Source organism: Pseudophryne corroboree, chromosome 2 (genome assembly GCF_028390025.1).
Source record: "Pseudophryne corroboree isolate aPseCor3 chromosome 2, aPseCor3.hap2, whole genome shotgun sequence".
Lineage (NCBI taxonomy): Eukaryota > Metazoa > Chordata > Amphibia > Anura > Myobatrachidae > Pseudophryne > Pseudophryne corroboree.
Window position 1 is genome coordinate 41,161,728 of NC_086445.1, and position 16,826 is coordinate 41,178,553.

At 50.3% G+C, this 16,826-nt stretch overlaps 1 protein-coding gene across 1 annotated transcript in view; it reads right to left on the bottom strand.

Annotated features, from left to right (window-relative positions):
• Window positions 1-1,173, bottom strand: part of LOC135050484 (P2Y purinoceptor 2-like) — a 49,458-nt gene extending 48,285 nt beyond the window's left edge. The window contains exon 1 of the mRNA XM_063956977.1: window positions 1,102-1,173. The gene's annotated coding sequence lies outside the window, so the exon portion shown is untranslated. The remainder of the gene's footprint in view (window positions 1-1,101) is intronic.
• Window positions 1,174-16,826: the final 15,653 nt, after the last annotated feature.

The following is a 16,826-nucleotide window of genomic DNA, read 5'->3' on the forward strand; positions in this document are numbered from 1 at the left end:
GTGTTTTTGGAAAAAAACACCCGAATCCAAAACACACCCGAATCCGACAAAAATAATTCGGTGAGGTTTTGCCAAAACGCGTTCGAACCCAAAACACGGCCGCGGAACCGAACCCAAAACCAAAACACAAAACCCGAAAAATTTCAGGCGCTCATCTCTACAATAAACATATGTGTGTGAGGGGGCCTTCTGCCCCAGATGTTCTGGGATCGGCCTACTGCCTCCACCCCGAGCAATAAAAAACATATGTGTGAGGGGGCCTCTGCCCCAGATGTTCTGGGATCGGCCTACTGCCTCCACCCCGAGCAATAAAAAACATATGTGTGAGGGGGCCTCTGCCCCAGATGTTCCGGGATTGGCCTCCTGCCTCCATCCCAGACATCGGAAATCTAAAATCCAAGGACAGGGGTCGACCTTCTGCCACTACCCCTGCCCACCAACAGTTGTAGGGACGGAGGTACGCTCCGCCCCTACGGGGTAACAAATTGGGCCTCCGGCCCCGATATCCACATATGTTTATGATCTATCATATGGGCCCACCAAGTACGGTGGTAACCATCAATTAATTATAAGACTATAAAAATACCTAAAAGTTCACCCGAACTTACTAACAATAAACTCCTTAAGTTAAACAAAAATAACCGTTCAGAAACCGGCCAACTGCCAGGTTACCAACCTACCACCGCCACCAAACCAAAAACTCAACTGAACTAAACAAAGCTTAACACGAAGAAAACTCAACTCAACTCAAACTAAAGAAAAACAGAACATGAAGCTAAACAGACCTCAAGACCCGGCGTACCAGATCATTGCCACCCACATGCAGGACCAAAAGAAGGATGTGACTGAGGTTAATAAACGAAATATAGTATGGAGAAAATGGGAAACCTAACATGCGTCCCTAACAGGAGGGGGTCGCCCAATTTGACTTGAGGCAAAAACACAAAACTTCGTCAGCCAGCAAAAACCGTAATTAAAACCAACGATAAAGCTGCAGAAAGTATGATATACCCGCTAGAAACCTACCAACATACGCCCGCGAAATTCCGTCGGAGTACAAAACCCAGATGTAATCTAAAAGTAAGTCGTGAGGGGTCTTACCACTATGGCCGCTCTCCAGAAGGTAGCGCCTCCACCGCTTCCAGGCGGCCAGATAAACCGTAAAAGTTGCAGGAGCCAATGACCTGTGGGCTAACGCCTCCAATCCGGGCGGATAACCTGCCACACATAAGCAGGACATAATTCCCCTTGGATTAGAGCTGCAGGAGCCAACCGCCTAAACCGCTGCCAGTCGCCGCGAGAAAAGGCATCAGCAATTTCGTTGCGCATGGCCGGGATATGCTTGGCTCGCGACGTAATGTTGTTCACCAAGCATAGCAAGACTATCTGCGCAAGGACCCGCAGGACCGGCAAGGATGCGGATCCTTGCCTATTGATGGCAAAAACCTCGCCCAACTTGTCGCCCCAGAAGATCACTGTTTTGTTCATAAGTTTGTAAATCCAGTCATCAGGACACAGAGACATGTGAGTTCACTGCTGTGCTGTTTATTCCATCCAACTCCAGGCACACTGCCACTAGACCACCCACTTCCCAGCATCCCCCTGGTCCCAGGGACCATCACTAAAGATTCAGGCTTACACCTATTAGTAAGGGAGTGTCTACAAATATTAATACACTAACATCACATACTCTTTTCTTTAAAGATAAGCCATGTACGCTTCAATGCAACAATTAATGTCATATTAAGAACATCATCTAACACGTTTCAATGAGTCTCTCAGGTCTGCGTATTTCCCTTTTGGGTCTTTCATACACAGTCTGTGTTTCATCGACCATGTTGGACCTTTCTAGAATCATGGATTGTTCACCATTATGAGGATCATCATACATGTCAGATGAAGGGTATTCTTCAGTCATGTTGTCTTTATTATGGTTAGGTTGAGATCTTAAATCCACCCGATTTCTTCTTACTTCCGTTCCACGCTCTGTATGTATAGTATAAGATCTTGGTGCTACTTGTGCTTGCACAATACCTTTCTGCACCCAAATACCTTTCTCGTAATCTCTGAGACGGACTTGGTCACCCGATTTTAGATCAGATAAGCTTTTTGCTCGCCTGTCATGGAACAGTTTCTGTTTCGCCTGTTGACGTTCCTTACTCAGTCTGACCAACGCTGAGTTATGTGGGCGTCCACGGGAACAATGTCTCTTTTGTCTCCACAGTCGTGGACGTCGGGACTGGAATGGAGTCGGCCGGTGCCTCAGCAAGTCATCCGGTGGGCGCAGGGACGGACGGAGTTGCTTCTCGTTCAGGTGAGTCTTCATCGGACCCTGACTGGTTCCGGGGTAGTGCGGTTACCCCCCCGTAGCGGGTTGGGATCTAGTACTCAGTCCCGCTCCTCTAGCATGGGTGGAAGTATGCGTAAGGTTTTCCGGCAAGCGCTGTAGACACAGGCGTAGGCGTCGGGGCACGGACTCATCCCTTGGCTCCACGTCCTCGGAGGGGGTGTCCTCCGACGGCATTTTGCACAGGGTCCGCCTCGCAAGTGTCGGTTGAGTTGGACACCGGTCACTGCGCTAAGACAGCGGTGCAACGTGGTCTGAGGCCCCAGGTCTGGGGCAGGATCCGTAAGGGCCAATATGTCCATATCTTCACCCTTCCTGGCGATGCTCGTAAAGCTTTGCTTTCGGCTAGGAAAAAGGACAGGGCAGCGAAGACGCTTTGCGATCCTACCCTACTTGGGTTAGGTGCATGTTAATCTTCGTGACATGTTCTTTAGAGACGCGCCCGGACGAGCACATGACCTAGTGCGCTATCAATTCCTTATACACGTACTGTACCATGAGTATAACGGGTCGGCTTGGCAATGTTACGATAAGGAGCTGACACAGGGTTCCATGGGCACCGAGGACGGCGGTACGGCGAGACGATGGCCAAAGCGGCCTCGCTCTCGTTCTGCCGCTCTTCGAGTGGGTCCATTGCGCACGGGGCATGGTAAATGCTTCGCTTTCCGTAATGCCCAATGTGAGTTGGGTGGTCAGTGTCGTTTTTGTCACTCCTGCATCGGATGTGGCGGAGCCCATGGGATCACGGACTGCACCAGTCCTGGGACAGGGTGTAATTCCGGCCCGCAGGCCCGGCAGAGTCGCATTTCCGCGGCCCCAGGCCCTGGCCTTGGCCCACACCCCAATTAGATTACTGGCACTCATACCCTGGCTGCGAGGGTACCCGTGGCGGGTGGACGCCCAATTTTTGCTCTCGGGTTTCGCGTCCGGTTTCCCAGTGCTGATATCTGGGCTAGTGGGTCCCGGGGCTGGTACGAACCTGCGTTCGGCTCGGGAGTTTCCGGACGTGCTCCGGCAGAACCTTCCGGCTGAGGTGTCGTTGGGCAGGATGATAGGCCCCTTTTCGGAATCCCCCCCCCCCCCCCTTACCGGATTTGATCTTGTCCCCCGTCGGGATAGTGCCCAAAAAGACCGTGGGCACATTTAGGCTCCTACAACATCTTCCTGTCCCCTAGGGTCATCAGTACATGATGCTATCCCCGATGATCAGTGTAGGGTCATTTACCTGTCCTTTGATTCAGCCGTAGCCACCATTAGGTCTTTTGGACCGGGGGCCATGATGTGTAAATTGGACATCCAGTCAGCATTTCGTCTTCTCCCTCTGCACCCTTCGGCCTTTCGGTTTATGGGTTTTAAATTGGACGATGGCTATTACATAGATCGGTGCCTCCCTATGGGTTTTTCCATCTCTTGCGCATACTTCGAGAGATTCAGTTCTTTCCTCCATTGGTGACTGGAGCATGCGAACGGTGTATTTCGCACTGCTTGGACGATTTCCTTTTGATCGGGCCACAGGACTCAGATTGATACGGTGGCTTGCTGCGGAGGGCACTCGGCCTCTTCGCACACTTCAGGGTTGCGGTGGCGCCTGAGAAGACTGACGGGGCCTCGGCATCCTTAGTTTATCTCGGAATTCAGATTGATGCGGTCGCCGGCCTCTGTAGGCTCCCAGTGGATAAAGTGTTCCGTCTTCACGATGATATACTTTATGCGCTTGCTGCGGCCAAGCTTACTGTCAAGCAGGCTCAATCCCTATTGGGCCTGTTTAATTTTGCTTTCAAAGTTGTCCCCATGGTTAGGGTTTTTCTGTAGAGAATTGGAGCGGGCGACAGTTGGAATTCGACGCCTGCATCATTTTCTCAGATTGTCCCTCGACATTCGGAGGGATTTACGTACATGTGATGAATTTCGAGTTCGTTTCAACAGCGTCTGTTTTGGGCAGGTGGCGGTCGTGTCTAGCACCTCCCTGGAGCTTTTCACAGATGCCTCTGGTGCTTCCTGTTTCGGAGCTTATTTTCAGCCGCGCGAGTGGGGCTGGTGGGCCGAGTGTTCCGCCAGAGGACAGGAGCAGTGTAAGCATCTGCGCGATGCTATCAGCCAAAGAAGCGGTGGCTGGCCCCTGTCCCCCGGGTATGGAGGATGCAATGGGGGCACCGCCGACACGACTGTGGCACGAATGGCAGACAAGACGGTGACGTCCACCAAAGGTGCGGACGCCATCGCTCTAAGCTCAGAAACGGCACGCGAGTCCCGCGCCCCCACAGGAGGTTCGCAAACCACCCGTAGGGAGCCAGGACCCGGACGATCCCTCGCTGTCGGGTATAACGGCATCGCTGTCCTACTGCAATGAGTTTTGCCTGACCCGCCTGCGCCGCGACCCCTTCCTATCTCGAGCATTGGACTCAGGATAAAATACCCGAGCGCCGTAACTACTAGAAAGATGCAGCACATCGTCCGACAGAGGGCTGTCCACAGCAGCGTCCGAGTTATCAGTACGGACGCGGCGAGGGACAGACAACCTGGTACCCACCTGTGGACACTGCGGCCGGGCACCTTAGCCTAGGACCGGCCGGGCCCGCACGGCCACGTCTGGCGGCGTCACTATGCGACGCACGTGTAACCCCAGTTGGGGGCGGAGCCACGGGTCCAACCACTGCGGGCGGACGCGTAGCGTCCCTGCGCGACAGCCCCTGAAAGTTCCGCCAGCGGCACCGGCCCATCAGCTGCTGCAGAGTGGGCGCGTCGCCCCGCCATGCGCCACCCGTCCCTGAGCTGGGACATTATACTCGCCACCGGGCCCAGCAAGAGGAGGTCTCCCTGGGGCTCCCCAGGTGCGGGCCCGAGATATGGCAGCACGCGTGCGCTGCACGGACCAACCGCATCCGGCAGCCACGCGACCCCCCGCCCGGCCAGAGCAGAGCGGTAGTGGGTCATGGAGGCCGCCCCCACTGTGATGGACTAACTCAAATGCAGCACACGTGCGTTGCCCAGACCCACCGAGTCCGGCAGCCGCGCGACCCCCCGCCCGCCTAGTGGAGAGGGAGAGATGGTCATGGTGGATGAGTTAAATACCATGCCACACGCGCACGCTAGCCGGACCCACCGCGTCCGGCAGCCGCGCGACCCCCCCGTCCGCCCGTTGGAGGTGAAACCATGGGGGCTGCTGGTGGAAAGGGGGGGCCTCCGGGCAGCTGGGCGGGAGCGCCGATCCATCAGTGCAGGACCAGCGCGCCAGCCAGCCGCCCGACATCATAGGCAAGACTCGCAGCGGCGGGTGCAGGGACGGCACAACCCCGTCCCCTGCAGGCCGCCTCAGCCGCCCCCGAACCCCTGGCACTCCGTCCCCAGCTGCAGCCAGCGGCCGGGGACGGAGACAGAGGTCGGAAGTGATCATGGGCGGGTGGCCGAGGCCTGGCCGCGCACAGCCTGGGTCTCCCGCACTGCAGGCGCGGAATGCCTGCCCTGAGCCGGCCGGACCACATCGGAGTCCAGGAGCGCGGGCGGGCGAGCATGGCCGTGGACGCCAAGGGGATCCCCCGCTCTAGGTGCTGCAAGCCCGCTCCGGCTCGGCCGGACCTCGGAGGAGCCCAGCAGCCAAGCAGGCAGGCCCGCGCTGGCCAGGGTTAGGCAAGGGGGGGGGGGGGGGGCATAAGCACACACAGGTAGAATAATGAATGAAGAAAGGTAGAAAGTAGGACAGAAGGAGGTAGAACAGGAGTAGAGTAGAAGATACAGGAGAGCAGAGAGAAAGATGAGAGGATCAAAGAATTAATATGCAGCAATAAAACACTTATATCAGCTGTACTCAACAGTTCCACGGAAAAAACTGGAAAGAGGCAGGGTGTCTTAGGTCTGAAGACTATATGTATGTCAGACCAGCCCCTATACAGAATCCAGCCAATCATAATACAGGCAGTTTTCCTTACGTTCCTCCCACAAAAACTGTAACCCCTTCTGTGCCAGAGTGATCATTTAAGAGGCATGCCGCAAGCCCAGCCGGTGAGTTTATGCTGTTTCGGCCACATTACATGACCTACGCAGTCTCAAAGCCTGCTGTGTGTGTGTCTGGGGATCTGATTGCTCAATTATCGCACCAGAGAAAGAATCTGGTACAGTAAGGGCCTAAATCAGACCTGATCATAGCAGCAAATTTGTTAGCAGTTGGGCAACACCATGTGCACTGCAGGTGAGGCAGATGTAACATGTGCAGAGAGAGTTAGATTTGGGTGGGGTGTGTTCAAACTGAAATCGAAATTGCAGTGTAAAAATAAAGCAGCCAGTATTTACCCTGCACAGAAACAACATAACCCACCCAAATCTAACTCTCTCTGCACATGTTACATCTGCCCCACCTGCAGTGCATATGGTTTTGCCCATCTGCTAACAAATTTGCTGCTGCAATCAACTCTGAATTACCCCCCTAAGTGGCTTACCGTGATCTCTGGGCCTGTATATGTCAGACATACTGTATTACATACACTGCACTTTGTTTGGGGCAGACTTATGAGCCCGATTCAGAGCTGACCGTAGATCTGCTAAAATGAGCACGTCTACGATCAGAATCTCTGACATGCGGGGGAACGCCTAGCACAGAGCTAGTCCACCCCGCATGTCAACCCCCCCCCCCCCCTCACCGCAAAGCTGCGATGGCATGCGGCTACCTGCCATGGTTTGGGTTACAGCGGCTGCCCCAGCATGCCTGCGTTGTCCGGTCTGCGCCCCCCCCAAGGGCATTCTAGCGCCACTGTCACGCCCCCTCTCGCCCCGCAACCGCCTCTGCCTGTCAATCAGTCAGAGGTGATCGCATCAGTGCGCACTGCACAAAGGGCTTCAGGATGCGATCACTGCCGTTGCTGCGATTGAGTCTGAATTAGGCCCAGCCCTATAGCTTGTTACATGCTAATTATGCATCCTTCATGGGCTGACGACAATCACTCTAAAATAAAGTATTTGGAAACCCCCCTCCGGAAATCCCGCGTTTGCCCCTGTGATGTCATGCGCAGAGGGGGCGGCACAGGGCGCACCAGAGCCTTGTTACGGCACTGTAACCTACTGCCCAAATATATGTAAGAAAATGAACTGAAATCAGCATACAGACGTAGATATGTATCAGAATTCTCCTCACCATGGCGGCAGTCGTAGGTCTGACTCATCCTGCACTCACCCCAGGCTCTGGACGTCGTGTTCCACAGCTAGGTAGGAACAGGATAAAGCTACGATCTGCAAACCCACAGACCAGCATGCCTCCTAGTGCCCTATATAACAGGAGGGTGATCTGTGTGGAGTTCACCAGGTTTTATAGGACGTGTCACCCGCATGGATCTACAGGCCGGTTGTAGGGTTCTAAACCACGGCAGGTCTGCAGTTACCAGGAAATCAAGTTAATTGGTTCAGTTAACAGCAGGCCAAGCCGACTCGTAGTTATACTGTGCCCAAGTGATTCCAGACAGTGGCTTGCTGCGGATAATCCAGACGTTAGAAATGCATTTATAGAACGTGCTCTCAGAAAACGAGAGGTCGCCAAGTTCGGTATTTATATCTTAATTGCTTTTATACGACTCCTTGCGCCTTATGTAATAAGCAAGAAAAAAGTGTTTCCCCCTATTTCCCTGGGAGAGAGGTTGTTGTAATTGACCTCGTTGTGTGATAGTCGCCCGGTTGCGTACACCAATCTGTCTGCTCTGCTTCCTCTCAGCATGCAAACGTGTATCCTGCGCACTGAGGGGCGTATTCACTATATAAGTTGCTCAGTCCCCCGACATTGAAGATTCCTTATCGCTGCATACCGCCGTAATTATAATTCTGTTTTCAGGGAAACAAACATCGTCATTGCACAAGCATTTGTCAGGACAGAGGCCCAAATAAGAGCCCATCCTGATAATTAGGGGTACATTTACTAAAGGTTCTAAAAACAAAAAGTGGTGATATTACCCATAGCAACCAATCAGATTCTGTTTATCATTTTCTAGTGATGTGCACCGGAAATTTTTCGGGTTTTGTGTTTTGGTTTTGGATTCGGTTCCGCGGCCGTGTTTTGGATTCGGACGCGTTTTGGCAAAACCTCCCTGAAAATTTTTTGGCGGATTCGGGTGTGTTTTGGATTCTTTTTTTTTTTTTTACAAAAAACCCTCAAAAACAGCTTAAATCATAGAATTTGGGGGTCATTTTGATCCCATAGTATTATTATCCTCAATATCCATAATTTACACTCATTTCCAGTCTATTCTGAACACCTCACACCTCACAATATTATTTTTAGTCCTAAAACGAGGTCGCTGGATGACTAAGCTAAGCGACCCAAGTAGCCGACACAAACACCTGGCCCATCTAGGAGTGGCACTGCAGTGTCAGACAGGATGGCATATTAAAAAAATTGTCCCCAAACAGTACATGATGCAAAGAAAAAAAGAGGCGCAATGAGGTAGCTGTGTGACTAAGCTAAGCAACCCAAGTGGCCGACACAAACACCTGGCCCATCTAGGAGTGGCACTGCAGTGTCAGACAGGATTGCACTTCAAAAAAATAGTCCCTAAACAGCACATGATGCAAAGAAAAAAAGAGGCGCAATGAGGTAGCTGTGTGACTAAGCTAAGCGACCCAAGTGGCCGACACAAACACCTGGCCCATCTAGGAGTGGCACTGCAGTGTTAGACAGGATGGCACTTCAAAAAAATAGTCCCCAAACAGCACATGATGCAAAGAAAAAAAGAGGCGCAATGAGGTAGTTGTGTGACTAAGCTAAGCGACCCAAGAGGCCGACACAAACACCTGGCCCATCTAGGAGTGGCACTGCAGTGTCAGACAGGATGGCACTTCAAAAAATAGTCCCCAAACAGCACATGATGCAAAGAAAAATGAAAGAAAAAAGAGGTGCAAGATGGAATTGTCCTTGGGCCCTCCCGCCCACCCTTATGTTTATAAACAGGACATGCACACTTTAACAAACCCATCATTTCAGCGACAGGGTCTGCCACACAACTGTGACTGAAATGACTGGTTGGTTTGGGCCCCCCACCAAAAAAGAAGCAATCAATCTCTTCTTGCACAAACTGGCTCTACAGAGGCAAGATGTCCACCTCCTCCTCATCGTCCGATTCCTCACCCCTTTCACTGTGTACATCCCCCTCCTCACAGATTATTAATTCGTCCCCCCTGGAATCCACCATCTCAGGTCCCTGCATACTTTCTGGAGGCAATTGCTGGTGAATGTCTCCATGAAGGAATTGATTATAATTCATTTTGATGAACATCATCTTCTCCACATTTTCTGGAAGTAACCTCGTACGCCGATTGCTGACAAGGTGAGCGGCTTCACTAAACACTCTTTCGGAGTACACACTGGAGGGGTGGCAACTTAGGTAAAATAAAGCCAGTTTGTGCAAGGGCCTCCAAATTGCCTCTTTTTCCTGCCAGTATACATACTACTATATATAGTATACACTATAGTATACATGCCTACTTGGATGCGGTCACTCATATAATCCTCCACCATTCTTTCAATGGTGACAGAATCATATGCAGTGACAGTAGACGACATGTCAGTAATCGTTGGCAGGTCCTTCAGTCCGGACCAGATGTCAGCACTCGCTCCAGACTGCCCTGCATCACCGCCAGCGGGTGGGCTCGGAATTCTTAGCCTTTTCCTCACAGCCCCAGTTGCGGGAGAATGTAAAGGAGGAGCTGTTGACGGGTCACGTTCCACAGGACTTGACAATTTTCTCACCAGCAGGTCTTTGAACCTCTGCAGACTTGTGTCTGCCGGAAAAGAGAGATACAACGTAGGTTTTAAATCTAGGATCGAGCACGGTAGCCAAAATGTAGTGCTCTGATTTCAACAGATTGACCACCCGTGAATCCTGGTTAAGCGAATTAAGGGCTCCATCCACAAGTCCCACATGCCTAGCGGAATCACTCTGTTTTAGCTCCTCCTTCAATCTCTCCAGCTTCTTCTGCAAAAGCCTGATGAGGGGAATGACCTGACTCAGGCTGGCAGTGTCTGAACTGACTTCACGTGTGGCAAGTTCAAAGGGTTGCAGAGCCTTGCACAACGTTGAAATCATTCTCCACTGCGCTTGAGTCAGGTGCGTTCCCCCTCCTTTGCCTATATCGTAGGTAGCTGTATAGGCTTGAATGGCCTTTTGCTGCTCCTCCATCCTCAGAAGCATATAGAGGGTTGAATTCCACCTCGTTACCACCTCTTGCTTCAGATGACGGCAGGGCAGGTTCAGGAGTGTTTGCTGGTGCTCCAGTCTTCGGCACGCGGTGGCTGAATGCCGAACGTGGCCCGCAATTCTTCGGGCCACCGACAGCATCTCTTGCACGCCCCTGTCGTTTTTTAAATAATTCTGCACCACCAAATTCAATGTATGTGCAAAACATGGGACGTGCTGGAATTTTCCCAGATGTAATTCACGCACAATATTGGTGGCGTTGTCCGATGTCACAAATCCCCAGGAGAGTCCAATTGGGGTAAGCCATTCTGCGATGATGTTCCTCAGTTTCCGTAAGAGGTTGTCAGCTGTGTGCCTCTTATGGAAAGCGGTGATACAAAGCGTTGCCTGCCTAGGAACGAGTTGGCGTTTGCGAGATGCTGCTACTGGTGCCGCCACTGCTGTTCTTGCTGCGGGAGGCAATACATCTACCCAGTGGGCTGTCACAGTCATATAGTCCTGAGTCTGCCCTGGTCCACTTGTCCACATGTCCGTGGTTTAGTGGACATTGGGTACAACTGCATTTTTTAGGACACTGGTGACTCTTTTTCTGACGTCTGTGTACATTTTCGGTATCGCCTGCCTAGAGAAATGGAACCTAGATGGTATTTGGTACCGGGGACACAGTACCTCAATCAATTCTCTAGTTCCCTGTGAATTAACGGTGGATACCGGAAACACGTTTCTCACCACCCAGGCTGCCAAGGCCTGTGTTATCCGCTTTGCAGCAGGATGACTGCTGTGATATTTCATCTTCCTCGCAAAGGACTGTTGGACAGTCAATTGCTTACTGGAAGTAGTACAAGTGGTCTTCCGACTTCCCCTCTGGGATGACGATCGACTCCCAGCAGCTACAACAGCAGCGTCAGCAGCAGTAGGCGTTACACTCAAGGATGCATCGGAGGAATCCCAGGCAGGAGAGGACTCGTCAGACTTGACAGTGACATGGCCTGCAGGACTATTGGCTTTTCTAAGGAGGAAATTGACACTGAGGGAGTTGGTGGTGTGGTTACAAGAGGAAGGGATTTAGTTGGCAGTGGACTGCTTCCGCTGTCACCCAAAGTTTTTGAACTTGTCAATGACTTCTGATGAATGCACTCCAGGTGACGTATAAGGGAGGATGTTCCTAGGTGGTTAACGTCCTTACCTCTACTTATTACAGCTTGACAAAGGCAACACACTGCTTGACACCAGTTGTCCGCATTTCTGTTGAAATAATTCCACACCGAAGAGGTGATTTTTTTTTGTATTTTGACCAGGCATGTCAATGGCCATATTCGTCCCATGGACAACAGGTGTCTCCCCGGGTGCCTGACTTAAACAAACCACCTCACCATCACAATCCTCCTTGTCAATTTCCTCCCCAGCGCCAGCAACACCCATATCCTCATCCTGGTGTACTTCAACAGTGACATCTTCAATTTGACTATCAGGAACTGGACTGCGGGTGCTCCTTCCAGCACTTGCAGGGGGCGTGCAAATGGTGGAAGGCGCCACCTCTTCCCGTCCAGTGTTGGGAAGGTCAGGCATCGCAACCGACACAATTGGACTCTCCTTGGGGATTTGTGATTTAGAAGAACGCACAGTTCTTTGCTGTGCTTTTGCCATCTTAACTCTTTTAAGTTTTCTAGCAGGAGGATGAGTGCTTCCATCCTCATGTGAAGCTGAACCACTAGCCATGAACATAGGCCAGGCCCTCAGCCGTTCCTTGCCACTCCGTGTCGTAAATGGCACATTGGCAAGTTTACGCTTCTCCTCAGACGATTTTGATTTAGATTTTTGGGTCATTTTACTGAGCTTTATTTTTTTGGATTTTACATGCTCTCTACTATGACATTGGCCATCGGCCTTTGCAGATGACGTTGATGGCATTTCATCGTCTCGGCCATGACTAGTGGCAGCAGCTTCAGCACGAGGTGGAAGTGGATCTTGATCTTTCCCTATTTTACCCTCCACATTTTTGTTCTCCATTTTTTAATGTGTGGAATTATATGCCAGTAATATATCAATAGCAATGGCCTACTACTATATATACTGCGCACAACTGAAATGCACCACAGGTATGGATGGATAGTATACTTGACGACACAGAGGTAGGTAGAGCAGTGGCCTACTGTACCGTACTGCTATATATTATATACTGGTGGTCAGCAAAATTATGCACTGTCCTACTATATATATACTGCGCACAACTGAAATGCACCACAGGTATGGATGGATAGTATACTTGACGACACAGAGGTAGGTAGAGCAGTGGCCTACTGTACCGTACTGCTATATATTATATACTGGTGGTCAACAAAATTATGCACTGTCCTCCTACTATATATATACTGTGCAAAACTTAAATGCACCACAGGTATGGATGGGATAGTATACTTGACGACACAGAGGTAGGTAGAGCAGTGGCCTACTGTACCGTACTGCTATATATTATATATTGGTGGTCAGCAAAATTATGCACTGTCCTACTATATATATACTGCGCACAACTGAAATGCACCACAGGTATGGATGGATAGTATACTTGACGACACAGAGGTAGGTAGAGCAGTGGCCTACTGTACCGTACTGCTATATATTATATACTGGTGGTCAACAAAATTATGCACTGTCCTCCTACTATATATATACTGTGCAAAACTTAAATGCACCACAGGTATGGATGGGATCGTATACTTGACAACACAGAGGTAGGTAGAGCAGTGGCCTACTGTACCGTACTGCTATATATTATATACTGGTGGTCAGCAAAATTATGCACTATCCTCCTACTATATATATAGTGTGCAAAACTCAAATGCACCACAGGTATGGATGGATAGTATACTTGACGACACAGAGGTAGGTAGAGCAGTGGCCTACTGTACCGTACTGCTATATATTATATACTGGTGGTCAGCAAAATTATGCACTGTCCTCCTACTATATATATACTGTGTAAAACTTAAATGCACCACAGGTATGGATGGGGTAGTATACTTGACGACACAGAGGTAGGTAGAGCAGTGGCCTACTGTACCGTACTGCTATATATTATATACTGGTGGTCAGCAAAATTATACACTGTCCTCCTACTATATATATACTGTGCAAAACTTAAATGCACCACAGGTATGGATGGGATAGTATACTTGATGACACAGAGGTAGAGCAGTGGACTACTGTACCGTACTGCTATATATATACTGGTGGTCAGCAAAATTCTGCACTGTCCTCCTACTATATACTACAATGCAGCACAGATATGGAGCGTTTTTCAGGCAGAGAACGCATACTGGTGGTCACTGGTCAGCAAAATTCTGCACTGTCCTCCTACTATACAATACAGCTGGTCCCCAGTCCCCACAATAAAGCAATTAGCACACTGAGCACAGATATTTGCAGCACACTGAGCACAGATATGGAGCGTTTTTCAGGCAGAGAACGTAGATATTTGCAGCACACTGAGCACAGATATTTGCAGCACACTGAGCACAGATATTTGCAGCACACGGAGCACAGATATTTGCAGCACAATTTGCAGCCCACTGAACATAGAAACTGAGAGGACGCCAGCCACGTCCTCTCACGATCATCTCCAATGCACGAGTGAAAAATGGCGGCGATGTACGGCTCTTTATATAGAATACGAATCTCGCGAGAATCCGACCGCGGGATGATGACGTTCGGGCGCGCTTGGATTAACCGAGCAAGGCGGGAGGATCCGAGTCTGTTCGGACCCGTACAAAAAAGGGTGAAGTTTGGGGGGGGGGGGGGAGGGGGGGGGGGTTTGGATTCCGAGGAACCGAACCCGCTCATCACTATCATTTTCTAGGATGCAATAGAGTAATGATAGACAAAATCTGATTAGTTGCTATCGGCAACATCACCACTTTTCATTTTTAGAAGCTTCAGGAAATATACCCCTATGATCAGGGAGGAGGAGGCTTGTGTGCAGGCTTTGTCTGTGCCCCCTCCAGTTTTAGCTCTGGGAACTAGGGTCCCCAGGGGACCCAAGCGCTGTCTCAGAGTCTACAGTGCATGCGGTGATCTCCAAGAAAATGTCGCGGTGGCCATTTTCCCATTGTTTTTCCTACTGCACATGCGCAAAACTACAGGAAAATGGCGCCGCAGTGTTAAAAAAATTGGGAGCAGGGTGTGCGGTGTGGCCCCCCTGGACCCCGTGGCTTGTGCGCACCATACACACTGCATTTATTATCAATATGTCAGTGCCTTCCAAAAAAGCAATACTGAAACATTGGGTTGTCAGATCCACCCCCTCCCTATCTGAAGTTCTGAAAAACATGTTACAATACTTATATTTCGATCGTAGATCCACTATACTCACGGGATACTCTGACCTTGCTGGGTTCTATAAAAAGTGGGGTCCTTATATATCTACATTGGACCTGGTCACTCAATCCACGATAACCGCTGCCTTTGAAAATCCCGTCTGGAAGATGTCCAGATAACATAGATTCTGATCCCCGCTCTTCTCCTCCCCTCCATTCGCTTTTTCTTAACATTTAACGTCTGGGTACCTTTTTCTCGCTCTTTCTATTTACACCTTTTACACGAGTAGCCTTACTTTTTTCTGTTTCCTTTTCTCCTTAGTAATGTTATCATATTGTCTTGGATGTAGTAATACCACCAGTAATACTATTTGAATTTTTCTTTTCATAGCTTCACTACCGAAATTCCTGGATGTATTGACAGTGCTCCCCCCCCCCCTTATATATCCTCCCTCTCTTATTCCTTTTGTTCGCCCCCCCCACAATTTGACTATGCTTTTTTGTTGTATATTGTTGTTTGACCAATGTATGCCTACACCAACTTTTCTGTGATTACCCATTGTTTCGAGGGTCATGACTATACGATATTGAGTGTCGTGTTGTCAAACGTGCATTTCTCTTATAAAAACCAATAAAAATCAGTTATGTTAAGAAAAAAATACGTCAGTGCCTATGTTTCTATGTGTAAGTTCTGTAGCATTGTGGTGTCGTATTCAGGTCTAGCACAACTTTGGAAGCTACAAATGCGCTGTGTGCCAGTATGGCAGTGGGGGTTATTATTCCGAGTTGATCGTAGCTGTGCTAAATTTAGCACAGCTACAATCATCTTCCCTGACATGCGGGGGGACGCCCAGCACAGGGCTAGTCCGCCCCGCATGTCAGTCCGGCTTCCCCCGCACAAATACAAAAGCATCGCACAGCGGCGATGCTTTTGTATTTGTGGAGTAACTCCCGGCCAGCACATCTCCTGCGGCTGGCCGGGAGTTGACAGTCGCTGCCACTGGCCGCAGCGGCTGCGTGAAACGTCACGCAGCCGCCGCGGCCCGCCCCCCCCACCCCCACCCCAACGGTCCGGCCACGCCTGCGATGGCCAGACCGCGCCCCTTAAACGGCGGCATTAAGCCCTCTCCCGCCCTGCGACCACCTCTGCCTGTCAATCAGGCAGATGCGATTGCTACTGAACGACGCCCTTCGGCCGTCCGGCATGCAAGCGAGCGATCGGGTGGGAATGACCCCCAGTGTGCGGAGGTTGTTACAGTTATGGTAATCTGGTCAAACTAGAAATTGAAAGGGCCTTTGTATTAGGAAAATAAGTTACTGAGTGCTGTGTGTTTGGACTACAAAGACTGATATTAGTGTCTTATTTCAGCTCCCCTACCGTCTTTGTATATTAGTCAAATCAGGGCTCAAATTTGCTGCACAACAAATAACAAAAAAAAATAATAGTTGTTGTGGCCGGAGACTCCGTCAGCCACAGGGACAATGGCAGAGCAGGGCTGAAGGGGTTAACCCTCCATGCCCGACGCCATTTTGCAGAGTCAATAGGCGCTAGGCGCCCCATTCAAATGTAATAACAGCGCCGGGCGCAGAGTGTTTAAAATTGTGTCTTCATGTTATATCAATGCGCTGTACGCAGTTGGAGTTATAGACTGCACATTTTATAATGTATTTGTATGGGTGTGGTTCATCAAATCGACAGTGTCTAGGTCGACAATGTTTAGGTCGACCACTATAGGTCGACAGTCACTAGGTCGACATGGATGGAAGGTCGACAGGGGTTCTAGGTCGACATGTGCTAGGTCGACAGGTCTAAAGGTCGACATGATGATTTTTTTTTTTTTGGGTGTCGTTTTCTTCGTAGAGTGACCGGGATCCCAAATTAGTGCACCGCGTCCCCTCGCATGGCTCGCTTCGCTCGCCATGCTTCGGGCATGGTGCCTTTGCTTCGCTCGGCACACTTTACCGTTCCAATCGTAGTCCACGTGGATCGTTAAG